At 36.5% G+C, this 23,344-nt stretch overlaps 1 protein-coding gene across 1 annotated transcript in view; it reads right to left on the reverse strand.

Annotated features, from left to right (window-relative positions):
- Positions 1–10,616: 10,616 nt before the first annotated feature.
- GASK1B (golgi associated kinase 1B) overlaps positions 10,617–23,344 on the reverse strand; it is a 204,310-nt gene continuing 191,582 nt past the window's right edge. Inside the window, exon 6 of the transcript XR_011697902.1 lies at positions 10,617–10,697. The gene's annotated coding sequence lies outside the window, so the exon portion shown is untranslated. The remainder of the gene's footprint in view (positions 10,698–23,344) is intronic.

A 23,344-nucleotide genomic window follows, 5' to 3' on the forward strand; every position in this document is an offset into this window, starting at 1 on the left:
TGCTTTCAGAATATTCATAGGGGAAAGTCTAATACCATTTTAGTCACAAAGCAATTTCCCTTCTGGTAGAAGGCAATTTCTTTCTTCTCTGAAACACAACAGAAACATAAAGGAAAGGAAACCATTCTCTCCTACTTATAGCTATTTTTTTTTTATTGTTAACCAGTTTACAAAGCTTCAAGTCACTCATATTATGGAGATGGAAACTAAAAGAAGATACAGTCATATGGTTGACGGTATATGACAGAATTCTGTTCTCATTTTAACCCAGGACAAGCCCAGAGTTACTACTTCAGAATCTATGGATTTTCTCCAGATTTCCTACCAGGGACTAAATTCAGGGTATAGACCACCAAAAATAAATAAAAATAATAATAATTTTTTTAAAAAATGAAAAAAAATTTAAACATAATCTTCAGTAATTATTTCACATGTGTTCTTGTTTCCCAGCATCTTCTTCCTCTCAAATTCCCAAAGAAATCATTCATAGATTTAGAGAATCCTGAAATTCTTTTTTGCCATGCAGATGCTTTTGTCTCATATTGTGCTTCCAGGTAACTCTAAATCTCAAAAGAAGCCCATCTCTTTGCAGTGTCACTTACAGCTCTCATCACAAGTCCTTTTGTTCTTCTGCAGGCATTTATTTCTTTCTGAAGAACTGTCAGTAGTTCTGGAAGAAATGTTCCACAGACATTGAAAACCTGCTCCAAACAGCAGGTTGCTGTGTTTCCTACATTACATACAAATGAAATTATGGTGGATTTCCAGATGGTCAATTTTGTAATGACTTCTGAGCTCAGATCCATCTGTTTTGAAAGTCCAAACCACCAAGTAAAACTGCAATTTGCAATAAACATAATGCACTGTAGCTACGGGTCAATAGCCATTTGAATTTCAGGACCTGTGAAGGCTTTAGTGTATCTTGTCATTAATTTACACAATCTCTTTCCACTATTTAGTCAAGGATTCTAGCAGAGGAAATATGTATTAGTTGCTGCAAATCCGTATCAGTTTCTACAACTTTATTTATGCCACAGCAGTTGTCTTATTACTGTAGGTAGAATGTAAGTTATGTTGCAAATGGATTATGATATTTATCTCTCAATAAACATATGCAATTCACAGTACACACTCTACAGTACAGTATAGTATTTCAATTGCAAATATTCAATATTTCAATATTTAAAGGCTAACACCTCTGAATGTTCTGTTTCCTTAAACCTCATGACTGACTGACATAGAGGATGCTGCTGATCAGGCTACAGCAGTTACTGTGTGTGCTTCAGCAAAGCTATTAATCCAACTTTTTGCTGAACATTATGTGGTATATACAAGTCATTGCAATTGTGATAGTCAGATAATTGGAATTGTAAGAGTAGTGAGGTTTTTTTTCCCTTGGTATGTTCTTTGAAAAACTTAAATAACACAAGCTTTCCATTTTCGTGTGGTGCTTGACTTTTCTGGGGTTTATTTTAGCATTTTGAAGAGGTTTTTTTCTATTTGCTGTGGGTTCAATTCATTTTCATCATGAAAACAGACTGTGAGCATTTCATCCTCTAACACCAGACCTCCATTTGTGGCTTTTAGGCTTTCATCCAACATCTGAACTTCTTTTACACAAATCCTCAGACACATCTATTTCATTGTTCCTATGTGATGAAAGAGATCCACAATAAAAACCCTGAAAGAAGACTCAGTTGAACACCATAGTATCAATAATCCACCTTTATGAAGTTTTACCACAATTTTCTTTGGACTTCTGCCTGTCAGAAAAAAAGCATCACATCAGAAACCTTGGATAGGACTCGCCCAACTAAATTAGGGGAAAAATAAAAGCACAAAAATCCCATCCAATTGATACCAGATTTATATAAAAAGCTTGACATATGATGAAGACACTACTCCGAGGATTAAAGAAGATTTAGGTGTTGTGCGGGAATAGAAAACTTTTATTTTGTAGTTGGCACTATAGTGAACTATGAAGTCTGGGCCTTTTTTTGCAGATAAACTCCTAAATATCATCAGACCTCTAAAAGCCTTGTCTCACCTGATAAATATATGGCAATTGCTTTTTTTTTTTACAGATGATGAAAGAAAGATTGGAAGGCTTTGATACTTTTACACTAGAAGTGTTGTGTGAACACTAAGAATGAGCTGCTACTATTTTATTAATTACTGTTTCCTTTTCAGAGAAATGCAAAGTAATAGTTATGTGCTGCTCTCTGATTTTGCTGCATTGCCTTTCTCAAAATACCAAATGCAGACTTGGAATCAGCATCTTGTAATGAAACACACACAATAATAAGATTTATCGAATTCTACTTTTGATTTTTCAAAGGCTTTAACAGGATCTTATTTTATTGGTTACAACCGTGTTCTTGTATCGCTATCCAGATGAAGTAAGTATAAAACACAATTTACTAATTATTAAAAATTATCATATAATTACTGCTGTTGGGCAGTGCTAACTTATTCCATAAAACTAGTTTTTAATGTATAATTTGATAAAAGGCTATTACAGATATTTAACAAAACATAACCCCCACCCCAAAATAAAGCTTGAAGCCATATGTGAAGAAAAGAAAATAACAGATTTCAGAGAATATTCTGACTAGAGACTCACAAGGATCATTGAGTCCAGCTCTTAAAAGTAGTGACCTGTACATGGATTGAACCCTTAGCACCATGCTCTTACTAAATGAGCCAATTAGGAGACCGTTTCCTGAAAAATTACTTCCAATATTAGTATTTCAGGAGGTTTAACAAGAATGTCTTGTCCAAACAGTTGCATTTCAAAACACTAGTCCCAAAAAACTTTCCCAAAACATTCATTTAATGTTATGACACAATGCACAAAGCACTACAGTAGGATCACCACCTGAACCTACACAGTGAAAATCTTTTACCTAGGAATGGGTTATACTGTGACCTGCCTCTTGCTCCAGTTACTACAGTCCTGTATGCTATTCTTTTACCTGCATGCCTAAATTGATTTCCATTGCATGCTTTATAGATGTTTTAACACACATGTTGGTATAGAGGACAGCAGAATTGGAAAAAACATTCATCTATTGAATAAAATTCTTCCTGCCTGTGCTCTATCTTTCCTGACATTTTTCATTTATCTCCAGGTAAAGCATAGCAACCACTGTAGGTGCTTATTTAAAAAAAATGATGGCTCACAAAAATGCTCATATTGTTCACTCTGTTCTCAAGCGGGCAAGAGCAAAGCTCTTTGAAATACTCCCTCAGTGACTGGTTCAACAGGCAACACCACTGAAGCTAAAATGTGTACCAAAATCAAACTACAAGACCTAAGAGAAGAAAGATTTGTGTGAAACTAAGAGAGCTTCATGAGTTTTTGTTGATATTGGATCATTTTAATTTTACAACATATTTTACTGAATATATGATGCTTGTAAATCTTTGGAGCAATGCTATTTTTTGCTTTGTTTATTTCGCTTTCATAAATCTGTGGTAATGTTGTAGCCTGTCTTTGTCACACAGCAGAATTTTAATTTCTAAATGTGCTTCCATTGGTGCATAAGTAATATCCACATCTTTTATACCTTAAAGACTGCACTGAATAGAGAGTATTTTACTGAATGAATTTTATTAAAGTGAATGTAGTGTTTGAATGACATTGGTAGCTGGTAGATTATATTCTATCTCCTGCAACAGTTCATTTACCAGAATTATAAGAGGTGGACTGTAACAGCGAATTCCAATGTCTGCTAAAACTCAGTTGAGAATTGAGAGATCTGCATTTTCTGAGGGCTTTTCTTCTTTACCAGGCACTGAAGTATTGGTGGCACGCTTCCAAATTCTCTACATCCTCATCTAGATAAAGCACAAGAGAGAATAGAAAATAAACTCAGGCTTCACAATTGTATTTTAAAATGTGTAAATCATGGGTTATTGCCTTCGCTTTTAATAAATATCATTAATAAGACATTCAGCAGACAACATAAGGCTTCTCTACTTCCTTTTACTCCCCAAGACTTTAACAGTTATTCTACTTAGTAGGGACCTCACTGCCCTTCAGTAAATAGTTAAATCCCAATAAAGCCTATAGAAAATGGTACTTAACATTCCATCTTTATTACTTGTAACAGTTCTGTTTGTGCAACACATATAAGCAGGCAAAGTTTCTGACTAGGACTGGGTACACTTCTTTCATAAAACTAAGTATGATATAATCTGATGGGAACACTGTGAATGCCCTGACAGGTAAACACCAGCACATACTGCAGCTTGCTTGTGTTGCCAGTTTTGAAGAGGGTGGGCTTCTCATTTACCCATCACTAGCTTGCCAGTACTCTGGGCGGCAATTTTTTTGTTTCAAAAAAATTCAGGATGCTCTGGAGAGAAAATAGTTAATAATGCTACCACTGTTTCTTCATTCATTTCAGATGATGTCACAGAAGTGATTATCAGTTTTCATAGGAAATAGTTATTTAAGCAATATTGTAAAAGTATAATGAAATGCAACATAATCTAAGCCAATTTTGCAAGTGTTTTCCCTTGTGGCTGAAAACTGGAAAATAAGTAGATTAATTAGGAGAAAATATTTTATTTCTTGCTTAAGGAAACTATAATGGGACAATGGTAATTAGCTGGCTTTAAAAGTGACTGTGTTCACAACCATCCTAATTGTACAATCAATTATGTGATGCCCTAGGTGGTGGTTCTCTCAAACAAGAAAAGAATCCATTTCTATGTTGTCTGGAGTAATCCTATATGCTACCTAGCAGTATTGAGTTGACTAATTGACAATTTGGGGATGCAGAAGTCATGTGTAGCCTCTTTACATTGTCAGCTGGGGAGCAACATCAACCTCCATAGATCAGCACCTGGCAATTCCAGTTCTGAATGAGCCACTTGCAGGTTGCATGTCCCAGTTAAAGGCTGCCAGGTTTTTGTCAGTGAGAGACTACCTCATGTCAGCTCTGTGATGCACTTTCTTCTACTGGATTTCCCAGGTGCATACTTCCACAGGCTACTTGAGCCTGGTTCACCCCTGCTGTTCTGACTGAACCTCTTGATGAGGTCTTTCTCCAAGCACTCAGTATAAATATTCATGGGAATACATCTCTGAATCTGGGAAGATTACAGTAAGTATTCCTCTTTATTTTGCCCAAGAAGTTCTTCAGAACACTTAATTGCTTTTATATATGTTTTGTGGTTTGTTTTGGGGATTGATTTTTTTTTGGTAAATTCAATGCCCCTATAAAGCTTCCTTCCATTTCTGTTTTGTTGCAAATGTTGTTCATTCTTTGAGCTACAGTCAGTCTCCCAATGCAAACTTGTCCCTATGTATTTTTGTTGTGATTTTTAGACTATTTTGCTTTCCTCTCTTTTCTTTTTCAAATCCAGACTGCATCATAATAGAGCTAAGAACTTAATTTCTCTGTGTTCAGGCTTGGTAACATATAAATGGAAATAACAAGTAGACATTGACTTCCGTGAATGTGCATAATAAAACATCATCCAGAGAGAATGAATATGGAACAAAACAAAGCTGGTATTCACTGAAACATGAAGCCATCATTACAGTCACCATTATAGACCTATATTAAGAAAAATTACTGTAAATTAACATTTTAAAGAGATGGAATTAGAGACCTAAGAAAAGCTGTTTGTGTTTTATCAGGACACAAAGCTTTAGTTACCGTATAACTGAGACATCCTAAAAATACCATGCATCTTTTCTCCAGTCAGCTGAAGCCAGCCACAACATGCTGAGGTTGATGTTGTCCTGACTTATCCCTAGGAAGGTTGCTTGATATAAAATCAGGGTCATATGTGATATAAAAACACATCTGTTTCTCTTGAACACTGAAGGCAAAAGTCTGGGACATGGCTATTCACCCTGTTCTTTGGTACCAGCCCTGCACTCCAGCCTGCCTGCTCAAATCATTGCGTCCCCAACTCACATCAGTTTAAAACAACTTAAGATTTCTGTCTCTGTTGGAAGGATGTTTTCTAACTTAGTGATTCATAAAATTTTTAATTTTTAAACAGTCACTTTTCCACTTACAAACTGAATGTTGCTGCATTTTTCTTAGGACAACGATATGTTGTTGGGCCTGAAGAAAAAAACAAGTGCACAGCTGTGATAGTTAATAAGACTGACAGCTCACAAATCCTAATCAAAAAAAATCTTCTGTTCTGGAATGTTGTGATCTAGCAGTTATTTATAATGCTGTGATGAAGATGACAGAGGTTGAAAGATCATGGATGTTTATTTACAATTACAAAGCTTAAATCCAAGCATTGCTTATGGTCATGCACAAGCTCAGTTATTTCATTTTCTCTCTCACCAATTGTGCTTGCTGTATAGATTTTTTTGAAGATTCTGTCAGAGAAGCTGACCTTTAAAAATGAACATGTAGTTATGCAAGGTATTTTTGTCTTTCCCTAATTTACAGATTTCTCTAGTCCATGGGCAAAAAAAAAAAAAAACAAAGAAAAAAAAGCCTAAATTCAAGCAGATTTTTTGTCACTTTTCATTCACCTTGTGATTTCTGCTGCCTTACACACACTCTGAAGGTACAAGTGCTGTCACAAGGTATTCTTTTGGAGGTTGGATATGCAAGCACCAATGAAATCTTAAGGTATTGTAGTGTGTAGCTGGATGAACACATAACAACATTCCTTTTTAGTAGCTTATGACAGTAATTTATCGTTTTTGTTGGTCTGAAACTTATTTCCAAATTCAAGGGAAAAAACCCCAAATTGCTCCTACTTCCTGATAGTCAAGGAAAATCATGTCTAAAATGGTAGTTCTCATGAAAGCTTCACTTTTAGATATTTGCTTATGCTTAACAGGTCAGAGTCAGTTTTCAAATGAATTAACAAGTTCCAAACTTAAACTAAATGCAGGCCTTACTAAATTGGGAATTTATTCCAAAACCTGGCCTGAGAGTCTGATTTCCAACTTTAGGACATGCCTGAAGTTTCTAAGAATGATATTTCACTCAAATATGAGAAATTAAAGAGATTGACTTTTATCTTCTTTCTGGAAAAACTTATCAACCAATTAAATTTATACTTTGTTAATTTTTAAAATTCTTTCTCAACTTACTGCACAATAGATATATGCACATGTACACATGCACCATAGATATAAATGTTCACTAATGTCAAGGGCAGTTAAATGCCACCCTGACACCCGATCCCATCAGATCTCGGAAGATAAGCAGGGTCAGCCTCAGTTAGTACTTGAATGGGAGACCTCCTGGGAATACCGCGGGCTGTAGGTTCTAGTCCTGAGGACTTCACTGTCACCATCCAAGCTCACTCGGCTGTGGCAGATGAACCTGAGGAGTTAAAGGGTGCGGCCAGTTCTGCGCACGCTGTGCCCCGCCTAAAAAATCCACTGCGCAGGCTCGAAGGGCACACCCACGTGGGGAGAGCCCTTCCCAAATCTTCATTCATGAAGCCTGGCCATGCTCATTATGTCAAAGGCTGTTTAGACTAAATGCAGATTTAGTCATACTAAGAAAAGAAATTTGGGATTTTGTGCCTAAGTTACTGGTATGGAAACCAAAACCCCTGATTCCTCATCTCACAAAATACATCATAGTAATCATACAGATGTAATGTATTGTAATTTATCACCCAAGCTGAATTTTATAAGTTTTGGCAATTAAAAAAAAAAAAAAAGAGAGAGAGAGAGAGACATGGATATTTAATGACTGGTTGAATATGCAGTGTTAAGACCTCAGGCCAAGTTTTCAGAGGACTGCAGACAGACCCATCTGAAAACAGATGTGGCCATCAAATCTGCTTGTTGTTCAGGTCTCTTATACAAAATCTGCAGTTATGCTAACACATAACTTTTATCTTCCTGGCACTTTCTTAACAGAACCTTAATCCAAGATCAGGAAAATACTATTATGTGTTGCTTCTTTGTGTGGTAAGTGAGTTATAGGGCAAAAAGAATTTTATACATTTTTATCCTAGGTGTTGCATATGTTGAATGTTAAGCTGATTGTGATGTAAACTAAACTCTTTAAAATAGCTTTATTTATCATATTATTGACCTGGAAGAGAGGTGAAGAACACCATAACCTAAAGCACTTGCAGTGAAAATACTGTCTTTAAAATACACGACTTCATAAAAAGTTTCTATTGAAATAGTTACTCAAAGCATCTTAAAGAAAATTCATGGGAAAGTAGAGGGGCGAAACACATGTGAAAGGAAGAAAGATTAAATTACAAAGGAAGAAAAAGTTTAAATCAGAGGAAACTAATAAACTGGCAACTGTCCAAACCTGGAAAATGCCAGTAATTTTCCATCCTTTAATAATGACAACCAGTCAACTGTTTTACTAAATAACATGTTAATGTGCAAGGAGGAGGCACTACATTTAGAATTTATATAATGAGACAAGTTTATACAATGAGACAGAATGTTCTTCAAGGTCATAAGTGTAAACTCCATGTCTGTTCCTTATCACAGGTGAATAAATCAGTTTAATACTAACATCTATTGTGTATTTACTTCAAGGGCATAATAACATCAAAGAGGTATGGATCTACTGATAATTTGAAGTTGCATTTTAGTAGGGGAAATGTGCTCCTATTTATTTATTTAAACTTTAAATTACAAACTCACCTGCTTTCTTTAACACAGAAATCCAATGCAGGTTAAAATTTAGTAAATGTAGTATTGTTTTTCCTTCTAAGAACAAGGTAAAAAATCAAGTTAAGAAAAAGACAGGGAAACAAAAAGTTGCATAACCCAGAGGTTTCAGTAAAGAAGGTTTATGTGTAAATAATGCATGTGTTTTTATACATGCCTCATCCAATATATAAAGATATTTCTTCCACTGAGGTAAAAATGAGCAAAGGTTTCCTCAGAGGAAGATCAGCAAAATAAACCGTACAGGAAGTATATTCTATCATGCCTATTGGGTTTTTGAAAGCTGCTCTGTTAGAGAAAATTCTTTCCACTCAGTTTGCTCTGCAAGGATGCTTTAGTGGAGATGAAGTGGCCCTTGCTGAGGGATAGACCCATCGAGGGCCCTTTGGCATCTGCCTTTCAAGCAGCTGTATAATCAAATTCATTACAGCTCCATATTCCTCCTCCCACAGATGGTATCAGCTTGATCCATTTCCCAGGGGCCATCATGACTATTAGGAATATTTCAGCAAGGTCCTTCCAGTGCTTCCTCCCAGGCAGCAGCCAAACTGCTCACACACACACAGCCTGTGACCACACTACATGGCCCAGCCTTGCCTCACACAATTCCTTCCCAGGGCCTTGTAGCCCAAGGATGAGGCTTGTGTGAAGGGTCAATCCCTGTTCTTCTCTCTGGTGGTCCTCAGGTTCTCCAGACTCTTCTTTTGAGGCAAACTGGATCACCCACAAACCATTTGCACAGGGGTGTCCTGTGGCATTAAAAGTGAGAGCTTTATGTGAGACTAGAGCTGAGCATATCCACACAATGAGTGGGAGGAGGAAGGCTGAGCCAGAAGGATGGTGCATGTTTTTAGCAAAAGTCTATTCTTTCCAGGTTTTCTTGCCTGTTCATCTGGTTCTGAGCAATACTCATGTCCAAAAGAAATAGCAGGCTGAGCAAGAGCAACCTTGGGATATGCCTGAGGTGTCATGGGCTGTATTTGCTTGCACCATCTGCTGAGGGAAAAGTATAGGTTCTCCTGAATCAGCTGCTGGTCATTCAAGCACATTATAATTGGATGATATGACCTGAAGTTTTAATGCTAATCTACTAAGCAGGTTTTAGTCATGTGGAAACGCCAGAATCAGTATTTGCCTGGAAATGCTGAATCAGAGGTCCAGGCACTAGAGTACACTACCTATGATGATACACATGCTGATTTACCTAAGGCAGAAGATCATCATCTGTGGCATGTTATTTCCTGTTGCTGTGTTAACATATGAAAACTTGTGAGTGTGTGTCCCACTAACACTCCCCTGCTCTAAGAAAGCTCTGACAGGGTGGATTTTCTTACTCTTCCTCCCCAGACCCCTGGGTGCCCTGAAGGACAAGGCACTTTGGACATGCAAGCACTGTTACTCCAGTGGTGCCTTCAGCTATGTAGTGATGAGTGAGCTTTCCAGAAAAGAAAAGGGTAGAACATGGACTTGGGAGGGAAAAAAAAAAAAAAAAAAAAGGAACTAATGAGTTACTTTAAGAAGGGGAAGAAGTCTTTGCCTTCTGGCACCTATAAAAGCTGTCAGTAAGCTGGAGCAGAAGGATTCAAAACATACAGAAGGTTGCATGGCAGAGAATGACTTCTGCCTGGTCTCTTTCAAGATCATGGTGTAGGTTATCCATATTATTATTTGCACTTGTATGGTTTTTGTATCTAAGTCCTTTCCAATACATATGGTAAAGTTATTCCTTCAAAATTCCTGTGCTCCACAACCAAACTCAGGAGAGAGATTTGGATTGTTTCTATCTCAAGGGTCACTTTCTGTGTGTCAGGCAAAGTACTCCCTATAGGATAAATTAAGTAGCAACTCTGTGCATGTAAGAAAAACCTCAGGAAATTTACTTCTTCCTTATACCAGTTTTATTTGTCCAGGAAACAATCTGTCCCAAATACCTGAGCCTCAGTAGAAAGTGCAGTCCTCTCTGCAGCTCCAATAGTGTAGTCCTCTTGCTTCCTAGACATTCACTATGTTGGAGCACAAATTATATGTACAGGGCCTTTCTGGAGTTCTGAAACAGGAACAAAATTCAGGGCCAGCTATGACAATGCGTGGGTTTGAGTGATCTCACTAATTGCTCTACCAAGTATTTTTGGGGGTTTTTTTAACCATGCAAACAAGCTCTTTCACTAAAGACCAATAGTTATTTCAGCCTGACTCTCTGCAGCCTAGCTATTTCTATATTTTAACCAATCTCTTATATCACAGATAGTTTTTTAAAATCATGAAGCCAGTCAGCTTATGGGTATGAAGTGACTGACCTGAATCTGCAAGCATAAATTTGAAACATCACTACAACAACTTTACAATCCCTTCTTTCCTTATTCATTCTTGAAATGGAGCAACTAAGAATAATAAGCTCTGTGTTTATTTGTCAGATTGATTCAGCTATATATTAATTATTCATTAGAAAAAAAATCATTGTTAAGCTCAACAATGTTATTTTTGATGTAAGTGTTACTTTTCCATGGAACTCACTCAAACTCTATTAACCCGTACTGAGTGCTTCCATTAAATAATATTAAATAGTTTAAAGATTAAAAAATGACAGCTTCCCTAAATTTTATGCTCCTTCATGATTTCTGAAAATACACTATACACAGCCAAAATTTTACCTGAATTGAAATCGTTGGAACATACTCCCTCACTGTTCTTGGGGTCGCCATGATGAAATAATTTGTGTTCAAATAGAAAGGACTGTATCTGTGGAGCTTGCTTTTAAGAACAGCAATAGAAAGAGATCCTACCTTGTGAAAATAAAAGTTTGCTGCACCTCACATAGATCAAGATAGCTAGGCAGTGACAAATACGTAGGTTTATATTGAATCAGAATTGCTACCTTAATTTTGTCAAAAAAACCCAGAAATGGACTAGTTGTTAAAAGAAATTTAGCTGTTCATGTTGCAGTGCAAGCAGTTATAGCTAGAATATGAGAGAAGCCTGAGTCTTAACAGCAATTTTACTGCCTTACAAACCATTGGAGCCTTTCTGTCTTGCTCTTTCATCCTGTAAGGTGGAAGTGGTATTCAACCCACACTTACTCTATATAAGTGTTATGATAAAAAGTAAAAATATGTGAGGTATTTGAAAATGTTATTACTACATAAGTACTGTTATGCATTATTACCATATGATTCATTACTCCTCTAATGGATAACTTGCTTCCCACTTGCACACCCTGTAACCTACTACCAGTATATATCATGACCAGATGGATATTAAGTTTTTAATGCTTTATCTTGGGTGTTAAATCAAATAATTTATTATAGATGCATCCTGTGAGTCACTAACTCTCCTGGAAACATTTCTAGTTCAGCTGGAGCTCTGAAATAAAATTTCTTTCATGTCGCTGTGTCAGCCAGCTAAGACTCCAACTCAAAACCATATGAAGTTAACTCTATATTCTCAAAAACATTCTTATTTGACTTTAATAACTCTAACTTTGCTTTAAAAGCATCTCAACTATCCAGTATATAAAGAGAATCACTTATGAATATAATTTTGGTTTCCCAAAGACCCTTACTAAGCTCTGCATTATAGTTAAAAAATGTGAAGAGATAGCTGTAGGCACTGCCTCTGGGGGATATAAAGATAAATTTTAAAACATAAGACCTTGAGACTTCACATATTTTACCACATTTTTATTACAGTTTCTTGATGTACGTAGTAGAAGGATGCAACATTATGAAACTGTGGTATGAACAGCATAAATATGAAAAAGCCACTCAACTGAATATGTCAACTTCACGCATGTATTAAAACCTGTATTGATCATATTCTATTTCAATTTATTTTCTCATTTTATTTTTCTACTTTGATGCATTTGTTACATTTTTCTGCTGTCTGCCCCATTTGTGGGTCACTTCTGTAAAGTGCTAAAGACACTGAATGTTCAATATAGTCAGTAGAAGTAGGGCATGTGTTTCTCCTGTTGGACACAATCTTTCAGTATCAATACCCCAACTCCCTGATTAAAAAATAGATAAATATTCATAAAGCTCAACCCTTCAAAAAACTTGTCCTTAGCCTCTGCCCACCCTCAGATGACAATCCTGTGTGGTTGCCAGATACCACATTCAAGGTGAAAAATTATTGCCTTTTTCGGGCAACTCCTTCAAGGTTTAGCCTGATGTTTATCCTAATCTACAGAATTTAAATAGCAAAAATGTACATATAAGCTAATATAATATGTGAGCTTCTTTACCAAGTATACTTAGTGGATCTATAAACTTTATTCTGTTCTATTTTTCCTTGCTTCATGGGTTAAATTATGCATAAAAACAGGAACATAAATACTTTGCAAAGTTCTGCTGAGAAGTCAACACGTATATTGCTAAAGGGAAAGTGAATACACTGATGGTTGCTTTCATCAGAAGGCTGTTAATGTTTCAGTGCAGATCTAAATGCATACAGGCTGAGAAATACTTTGGGGAAGAAAAATGGTGTGTAAATGTGAAAAATGACTGATCAAGGCTGCAGGTAGTTCCATTAGTGAAAATAAAAAATGTAACCTTGTTGCTAACATTTCAGGCCTTCACTGAAAATGTAAATCTCTAACAATGAAAAACAACAAAAAAAAAAAGAACTTGTTGTTGGTGCAGGCTGGCATGAAATTGCTCCTTTTCACTGCTATAAGCACTTGCATCTCAGTGCACACTAACTATTTTGTTTTCCAATGCCCTCTAGTGCTAATTGAAGATTTTATTACTAACTGACTATGTAGGAAATGCCTCCCAGGAAACCAGAGCACTTGAAAAGAATGAAGTTTCTTGCTAACTTATTACTTAGTACAAGCATTTGGGCCTCATTAGTAAGCACATGTCCTCCTCAAGTTAGCTGAAATTAATAATGCTTAGATTTAAAGATGACTCAGAAAGAGTGGGAGTAATTCCACACACTCAGATTAAAAATGCATTGATGGAGCAAAATTGTATGCTGTAGATAGAAATCCATAGGAAAGATTTTGCAATATATGAAAATGAATATTAACACCTAACTTTTTTTTGCTGAATGCTTATTCTTATCATTTTTGGCAATCTAATTTTTAAAATTGGCTTATTATGGCTAGTATAATAAGATTACATCTGTTAAAATCACCTATATTGGTGGAGCAACATAGCCATAACAATAGGAAATAATGAAACAAAGCATCTAACTTATACAAGGTTTGTAGATTGGTAGGACAGATTTTATTGCTTGAACAGTTGCTACTCAAACCAATGATTTCTAAAAAACAAATTAATTCATTCTCATATTAGGCTAAAAACACAAGTGTTTTCCTATCACCAAGAATAAACTCATCAGACTACAGATTTTAAAGACAAATACACAACACAGTCAGGAAACTAGCATGACGTGGAACACATATTCTTTTTTAATTAAAAAATAAAAATTCTTAAAAATACCTCTCTGGATCCACAGTTTCAGAATGTGTTTGAAATACAGAGAGTGTCTTAAAAGCAGAAAATGTGTCTGTGAGGAAAGTTATACAAAACAAATCTCGGGAAATATATGCATGAAAGATAAAATAATCACTGTTAGGGTGGGGAAAAATCCCAAGTGTCTTATTCACTAAGCACGTGGGTGCACTAAGGCATGGAGAGCTTTTTTCAAAACTACTGTGAAAACTTGTGGCAGCAGACTGAAGAATTAAGTGGACTTAGACAGCACTTTGCATTTTATGTAATATTTCCAGATTTTCAAACTGCATGCAGTTATTTATGAATAAAGCCTCACGGCCACATTCTTGTAAGTAGTGTAAGTATCTATGGGCAAGGGAAAAAATATGTGGAAAATGAAATTACTTGAGTCACTGGGTCTATAACAAAGTTGGAAACAGTATAGGTTTCTTACTTCAGTTATGTGGGCAAAAGACAGGAGTGAGGTGTTTCCATTTGTCAGCAGCTAGAAATGGACTTTTAAATTCATCTCTAAGAGCTGTTGTTTAAAAAGACTGAATAGAAATAGATTTCTCTTAGTTACCGCTATGGTTTCACTACATTGTTTGTGAACATCTCCTTTGCTAATGCCAAGAACACTGCTGTGAAACTGGTATTAGTGGCTATTTCTATTCTTTACCTGGGGAAGTAAACCGAGGGTTTTGTTTATTTAATTGCCAAAGCTTTTCAGAAACAGTGAGACTTAAAGGCTGCCAGTACTGGGGTTTCTACTGGAACTGTGCTGTGCTCCTGGGCACTCTCACCGTGCTGCTCAGGTTGCAGTAGTACTTGATTGTTCAGAATCTATGTCTGGGCAATGCACTTTCACAATTCATCAAGACAGTTGCCCTTTGAAAAGAGCTCTGCATAATCAGTACATTCCTGCATTGTTAAATTATTGTGCTTTGTCATTCCATTTTGTATAGGTATGAGCTATGCATATGACATGGTAGATCACTTGAATAAGACTTGATTTCTTGTCTGCTTAATCTTCTTTTCACTAAGCACCAGACTCTGCTATGTCCAAATTGTGTCATCATTTTTGTTCAGAAAAATGCGTTCTGGCTTCAGAGTTTCATCCCTTCTTACCCAAAGCAGAAGACTACAGCATCAGTAGTCTCTGTCTTACTGCTGAAAGCTATATGCAGTGGTGGAAAATTGAAGTGATCAATGTGATAATACAGATTTTAAAAAGCTTCTATGCCCAAGTATTTAAATAAGTCTTCTGATGTCTGGACCCAATAGACTCTACCCATTTCCTTTTAATTTCTTACTTTCTGTTTCTTCTATGTTACTTCAGCCAGCTGTCATAGAACAGTGAATTGATTTTGCTCTGCTAAAGAAGTAGTCTTAAATAGTGGCAGTCATCTCATCAAGCATTTTACATAAAGGTTTTTCAGACTTTGTGAATTTAAATTCACATTAGAGACCTTCAGGACATGTTCAGTAGTCATTTTTTTCAATCGCTTTTGCATTGTGTTTGTTCCCTTTAAAAAATTCCCCCAGACAGAGCTGTTTTCCTGACACATTTCAGATTTCAACTCTTGGGCTTTGGCCTGTCTTCCTATATATATCCTGTTAGTTTTACTCTTGCCTGTCACCTTGTGCGTGAGCCAAACTGAAGATAATGAAGCCCCAAATAAATCATTGGCTCTGGGCTTCTAAGGAAGAAGGAGACAGGTTGTGATGTGCAGGAATGAGGAAAGAAGCTGGTTTGACCTGACTTACTCTTCAGCACAGAGGCCAGAGTAGTTTTTGAAAGTGCTTCCTTATGGAGAGTGTCATCTTTTCAGTTTAACCTGCTTTTTATTTGAAGTAAATATTCTTCATTTAGTTAGAAGCAGATTTCTTGTACACAGAGTTGCATCTAAATGCGACTGTTAGATGTGAAAATGAAGAAAGACAACTATGTCATCTGGTAAAAGGTAGTATCCAAAGATTATAGTGAAAAAAGGTGTAATTTGTACAGCGTGGAAGTTGCTTTAAACCTCTGAAAAGGAAATGCTCAGATGTTTTTATCTGTCACAAATCATCTTAGGCAAGTGATAAGCATGGACATTCCAGTTTAACAGTTGACTGTTAAAAACTGTAATTGAAAATGGAGATATAATAGAAACATTTCAGTTTGAAGTCCTAATATGAATGAAGATAACAAAGCTTTAAAGAATACATGCTATGTCTTCCTGGAAATGCTCATGTAGTGTTGAAAAGTGAGACTTATTCTCCATGACTGATATATATTATTTATAAAATCTAGTTCATTGTATTCTGAATTTGAGGATTCTGCCATTTCTGTGCCTCTGTATCTGTTGTTTATGGGCTATTGACCTTCAAAATATCACGTTGTAGAAGACAACACAGTGTTTTATGTAAGTTGATAGACAAATAGATGGGTTTCTATTAATAGGCTGATTGCTGTGACTGAAAAATTTAGTTATGCAAATGAACAATGTTTTCCTCTCTGCTGAATTAATTATTAAGAAAGGACAGAGACTGAGACATGAATTTTCAGCGGAGTTATAACTCAGAGTTTCCTGATTCCTGGGGGGACTGTGTCCTCTTAGAGCCATGTCCATCTCAGCCTGTGGCTGTGAGACATTCAAACTGGCCGATGCCCAGCTCTGGAAGTCAGGGCAGTTTCACTCCTGCTCCTTGCTTCCAAGAGACTCAGTATCCTGGAAAGCCCCCTGTAGGGTTTCTTTGAAAACACCACAAATTCTATCCACAGTACGTTTTGAGACAGCATTTAAAGTTGATGAGGAAAAACAAGCTGGGAGCCCTGGTTAGCTAGGGGTTAAATGAATCAAAGTCAAGCCAGGCTTGCCGGGCTGCTGCTAGGCAACAAGTAACTTTCTGCATTCAGAAATTCCCCTCTAATTGATTCTTGACACCATTCCCCATTGGTTTGTATAAATAGAGAGCTGTTGCTGAGGGCTGGAAAGAAAATCTTGGGTGTGGGGAGCACCTGGCACAGGCGTGTCCTTGGCAGGTGGGGCAGACATGCAGAGGGTCACTGCCCATCAAGGAGGGGGTTCAGTCACTTTAGGGGATGGCACACAGTTGGGATTCATCTTTGATAAAGCAATACCGAATTTATGGAGCAAAACTCCATACATGAGCCACATGAAAGATTGCAGTATGACACCCTTTAATGTGTGTCCCTAGAACACACGTCTTTTGCATGCACTTGCTCCTTGTGACCAACAAAGGAAGAGGAAGCAGCCTTCTTTCCATGGCTAAGGTTTGGCAGGCTGGCACAGTAAGAATAGTGTCTACAGGATATCCTCCATGTGGAAACCTCAAAGCACACAGAGGGGGAAGCTGGAGCAGAGATTTATGTGGGTTGGAGATACTGGTAGAGTCAGGGTGATGCAAAGAAAGAGGAAGCTGGCCCAAAGGAGAAAAGCAAGCCCAGCAAGTGTCTGAGTCTTAAAATCCTCTTTTATTGATGGCTCACTTCTGGAATCTTTATTATACTGGCTCTATGCCTAACCCTGATAAGGTTTTACCCTCACCACCAACTGCAAGACTTAGGCATTTTAAAGATTGCTTCATGAATTAAACTATTGTTCTTTATAAATAAACTCTACTTTTTTGTTGTTTTTATTTCTCATACATTATTAATTTCCTAGCTCTTTCTTCTGCTGCTGCAGAGAAATAAAAGGCAGAGAAAAAGGAGTAAAGAAAGAAAGAGCATGAAAATGAGATCTTTCAAAGATAAAGGAAAGAATGTGATTGTTTTTTGACAATGGTAAAAATTTCCTTTCATAATATGGAGGTAATTGGCAGATGCTACATGTCAATATTCAGCATGTACATTCTAAAATATAATATTCTTACTCTGTTTCCTCTCTGGCATGACAGAAAAACATGCATTATTATGGTTTTTTTACATGTTTACATTTTTTTTTGCAGATGTTGTGAGTATTTCTTTTTTCTTTGGCATTCTCTGTGAAGCGTAATGTTGCAACACTGCTGACATTGAGCTGCTCAGGTGATGTCTCCCTAAGCAGCTGGAGGTGGGGGAGTGAAAGGATAGTTTTTCAGATTTATATCAATTCTGAAGGATATTGAGTGATAACAAAGAACATTTTAGATTTTGTCATTCTTTTCATTTGGCCAATACTTTCAAACGGGGTTTCATTATTATGTTCAGAAAGTTGCATTTAATTGCTAATGACTGCATTCATTCCCATGCTAGAAGGGACGGAACAACTGCCAGTGAGAACTATACCATATTTTTGACAGTTTCATTTATAAATCAGTAGCTATTCCACACATATTTATGTTGGAAAGACTGCATTAATATATTTTGGCATACTTTCTAAATATGCAGTTACTGCAGGGGGGTTTTATATCTAATTACCTCTCCCTACCTTGCTTTCTTTCATTAAGAGTGATAAAATATATTTAAAGGGCAAATCAAAATTTTCTCTTTTATTAGAATTGCAGATTGTCCGTGAAATGTACAGTACAGAAGAAACAGTAGATCTTGTCTGTGAAATGTACAGTACAGAAGAAACAGTAGATCTGACTAATATAAATTCACTTACAAGTAAGTGTATCCTGGTGCACTTACCCTTTTTAAAATAGAAAAGCATTTTGAAAAGATTTAGGCAAATTTAAATCCTGACCTCTGTTATTTGAAATTCCTTGTGGAACAGCAATAGTGAAATGCATTTCCCAAGAGAGCAATATGGAGCCGAGAGAAAAATCAAAGTGACATATTTATTCCTTTTTCTTTTTAAATTACATCTAGTTCTCTCTTGATGCAAAATAGCTGTGCTGCTGTTTCATACAGGCTTCCATGAATAGCTGAAAAAGCTCTACCAAAACCACTTCCTTTTTCAGATTTAGACTCAATTTGTCTCCGATGTTATATAACAATATATATTGCATATAATCTAATTTACACCACCTAGTTATTCAGAAATGCCTACCAGCTGTATCAGCATTCCTAAACTAACCTTTTGTGCTTATCAACATTGCTAGATTGTTGGTGAGCTCTTCATTATTTCTAAATATTTAGAATTCAATGTATAGTACATGCTTATCTCGATAGTAATAAAAATTACTTTTTGCAGAGACAGACTACATGTTAAAAATGCAGAGGGCTGCTGACTTCCTCATGGCAAGCATGAGAAGCCCTTCAGGGAGTTCCAAAGATTCATCTCTGGTGTAATTACAGGGACTCCTAAGAGAGTTCACATGTGAGACCAATTAGTCACCGACTGTGCATTCCCATTGCAATGTTTTTCTGTCGTCTCTACCATTCTTTCCCACTTTTGGAAGTGTTTTTTTAGTCTGTAGAATCAAATTTATAAACCACAAATGGAGATGAATTCAACATTAGAGTGAAAGTAGTTAAAGCCTGCACAGGAGATGAATGTATCTTAATCACTCCTGAAGAGCCAAAGAACATCTAGATATGCTTTAAAAAAAGTTTTTAATCTTGGACAATCTTTGGCAAGATTAACTAAAGTGAACACAGGCGTTGTTGCCAGTTTACCTTGTTTTATGAAAGAAAATGCAAAGTAATTGCTCTATCAATTCCCTTTTATCACTCTGTACTGTTAAATGTTGTTTCTGTTAAAGGAATAACCATTTTATTGTTATTAAAATATTGGTGCACTATAGTAAAAATAAAAAGTTCAGTGATTACTTAAATTTACGAGAGAACTTATTAGCTCTCCAACAAAACTTAAATAGAAAGCAATTGTGATATGACTTTGAGTAACCTCAGCTTAATAAAGGAATTGTGATTGTCTGCTTTTAGAATTCTTACAAAGCAACCACGTAATCGATAATAATATCTACCAGGTTCTAACATTAAGCATTACTTATGACTGCTTGCTGGCAAAGCAGTTACTCCATTTTCCAATCCAAGTTGCAGTGAAAAAGTCTGGCAGCAAAAAAAGAAGAGCTACCAAAAATATGTATGTGAAATAAATAAGATTTCAGCCTTTTAGACATTTTCAACAAGAAACGGTGAATAACGACTTGAACTGTCACTTCTCTTAAAGCTTTTGTGCTGTCATTTGTTCTTGGATTTTGGCACGATGCTAAACAAGGTAAGGTGATAAGGTATGAACAACCTTTCCCTGCTTTCAACTAAGATGGTCTAAGCTAATCACTCTTTTGTTTTCTACAACTTCTCATTTCATTGCTGTTGAAGAGAAACTATTTAATTTATGAGACTAAAATCTATACATTTGTGATCCCTCACCAATTTGCTGAAGAAGAACAGGGACTTCAGTTTGAAATTCAGCCTTACCCTGTTGCTATCAGTCCCAGAGCCACTGTTGACAGTGTCCTCAGAAGCATCCTCAGGCAGCTTCACCTCATGTCTTGTTATGCTGCCCATGAAGTACAGGTTTCCTTGTGACCTGCCACTCCCTACACAAGTGACCAGGGAGCACTCATGACAGATATATCTGGCCCAGCTGTTCCCAAAAGAACCTTCATGAGGGTCTGACAGGTGGATAGGGAATATGAACTTAGGGTGAGGGGAACACTCAAGATATGAAATCAGACCTCTCTTTGTGCTCCTTTCAGCTTATATCCTAAAGAATCAAGGGACATGCACTGCACTAGGTGCATTAATGCCTGCAGAATCATTTGTATCAAACATACTAACCCTGTGGGCAGCCAGGTTTGCCCCCATCTCCTTCCCTCAATTTCCCTCCTTCTGTCAAGCTCATGGTTACCATTATCTGACTATGAGATGCTTGCCAAAGAGGATATCATTCTGCCCAGAATCCTCACAGCTGCACAGGTGAAACTGAATACGGTAAAGAAGGAGCACATTAATATTTCATGCTTACTGCAATGTGATTTTTGAGCAAACACAGTTTCATAAAAGCAAGAGAAGAATGAATCAGCAATTGATTTTATAATCATTTTTGGAGATTTTGTAGATGTGTCTGCTATTGGCATGAATATGATCATTTGAGTTTCATATTTAGCACAGTAAGAAGACATTTGAGGTGGAGTCCCTGAGTGTTTGAGAAATCTCAGAGACAGACAAACAGACGTAACAACAGAATAACCACTAAAGATTCCTGGAAATTTAATGCACAAGGAGTAAAGAAAAAAAATACAATAATGTACTTCCAAAGCAGTGTCCATAATTTGCCAGGCCCCAGCAATGGGAATGACACAGAACACATACAAGCCTGACCAAACTTCTCATGGACAAGTTCAGATCTCTGAGCCTGTCCACCCTTTTCTCAACTCTGTTATGATTTCCCTTTGATAAATAAGAAATAACACAAACTGTTAAAGGAGTAATGATGGTGACACTATAGAAAGAACACTAAGACCAGCAGAGACTGTTAGAATAGATGGAGCTGTGCAAAAGCAAATGTGCTCAAAGGAGGAAAAACAGGCAAAACAAACTGGAAGGAGAAAAGTAAGCAGAAAGAGGAGTTTGCACCACAAAAGTTTAAAAATGGACTTTCATTGTACACAGGACATTGATCAGGTAGTTTAGGGTGGCAGAGTTGACTTTTAAAGTGTGAACTGTATTTGTAACAGAATTTCCAGGCTATGAAGAAGTACTTATTGCTTGTGTTTATTGTCACTGTGTAATTATAAAAAGTTAGTAATCAAAATGTGTAAGAGATTAAATATCTTTGATGACAATATCCCTTGCTAAAGAAAAAAACTTCCTTTGTCTTGTCCACTAATCATCTGCCAAAAAGTAGTTTGCATTTGAAATTTTTCAGTTTTATACTAATGCTAATTGACAGTAACTGAGATTTCAGCACTGGGAACTATATAAGCACCTCAGGAGAAATTCAGAATTGTTTGCCTTAGAGCTGGGAGAATGTACAAAGTATTATTTTCAAGTAACAAGGCTATCGTTTGACTATTTTTTGCGTAGAACTAAAACTGCCCACACACTGCATAAAATTATTTAAAGCTGCATGCAATGCTAGAGATAAAATCAAACCTTAGTGCTTTAGTCTACTCATTTCTATCATGTCTACTGCAGCCTGTAGAACTACAATAAAATAGAAATAGTTGAAAAGAATAATCACTATTGTATTAAGAAGTGTAGGAACAAATAAATGACTTTAATAAGAAGTAACTAAATAATTTTTTTTTGTCTGCCTATGGGCATAAGAAATATAGTTGACATATAGACACAATATATGCAGGGAGAATCAAAAAAATAGAACATCTTCTGTAGTGTTCACATTTTAGATAGAAAAATGTGTTGATAAGGTCAAAAAGGAAAGGAAAAATTGTTTACATTCCTTCAAAAAAATTCCTCTGCTTTTTCACATTTCAGAAGTTCAAAGTTAGGAATGCCAAATGCACATCCAAAGCAATATCTTATCTAACAATGGCCGGAGTGATCCCTGAGGATGAAGAAAAAAATGGAAAGCATGTACAATATGATGTTTCAGAAGCATGAAAATTATTTGTTTTCACTGCCTAAGGGTCAGTATATTTAAATGTCGCATTTTATTCCTTGAATAAAATTGTTTAAGAAAACAGTTACCTGTGTGAAAATTTAATATAATTCACAGATTATCATTGGCATTACCTTTTACTTCCATTACTGAGGTTGAGAAGTATTGAACTAAAGAAAATCAAGCAGCACTAAATATCTTTGTAATTCTAATAACATCAATAGCATAGTTATCTACTCTCTGCAAATCGTGCTTGATTTTAATATAAATCAACAGGATTATAGGTGTTTGTACCAAACAGCAGCAAGGGATACTCCATGAAATGCACCGATGCTACCAACATAATTTCCACCTTATTTTAGGCTGCTCTGCTCAGGGCACTTCAGCTCTACTGGGTTTTGTATCCAGATAGTAGTCCTGCTATTGGCTTGGTGCCCAGAGAGGTTTGTGTGGAGAGCTTGCTCACAGGGGAAAAAAACCTTCAAACTCTACAGACAGCTATGGATCAAAAGGGACCTCTCTGTACAGAAACAAACCCTCTAATTCATATTCACATCACGTCATATGCTCAGTTGGATCATTTTTATGATTTAATAGGTTTCTCACATCATTTTGTAACTAGATTGATACTATAGCTCAATCTAATATGTGTTTATAGGTCTTGCCTTCCTTCGCTCAATGAAGCTCCACCAATCTGCTAAGTCTGCAGTGGTGCTAATCTGCTAATAGATATCTCTTGCAGCTCATGGAAGCAGAGCAAGGTCTGCATGTTTTATTAGATGTTACTGTTCTCAATGAGA

Source organism: Pithys albifrons, chromosome 5 (genome assembly GCF_047495875.1).
Source record: "Pithys albifrons albifrons isolate INPA30051 chromosome 5, PitAlb_v1, whole genome shotgun sequence".
In the NCBI taxonomy this organism is placed as follows: domain Eukaryota; kingdom Metazoa; phylum Chordata; class Aves; order Passeriformes; family Thamnophilidae; genus Pithys; species Pithys albifrons.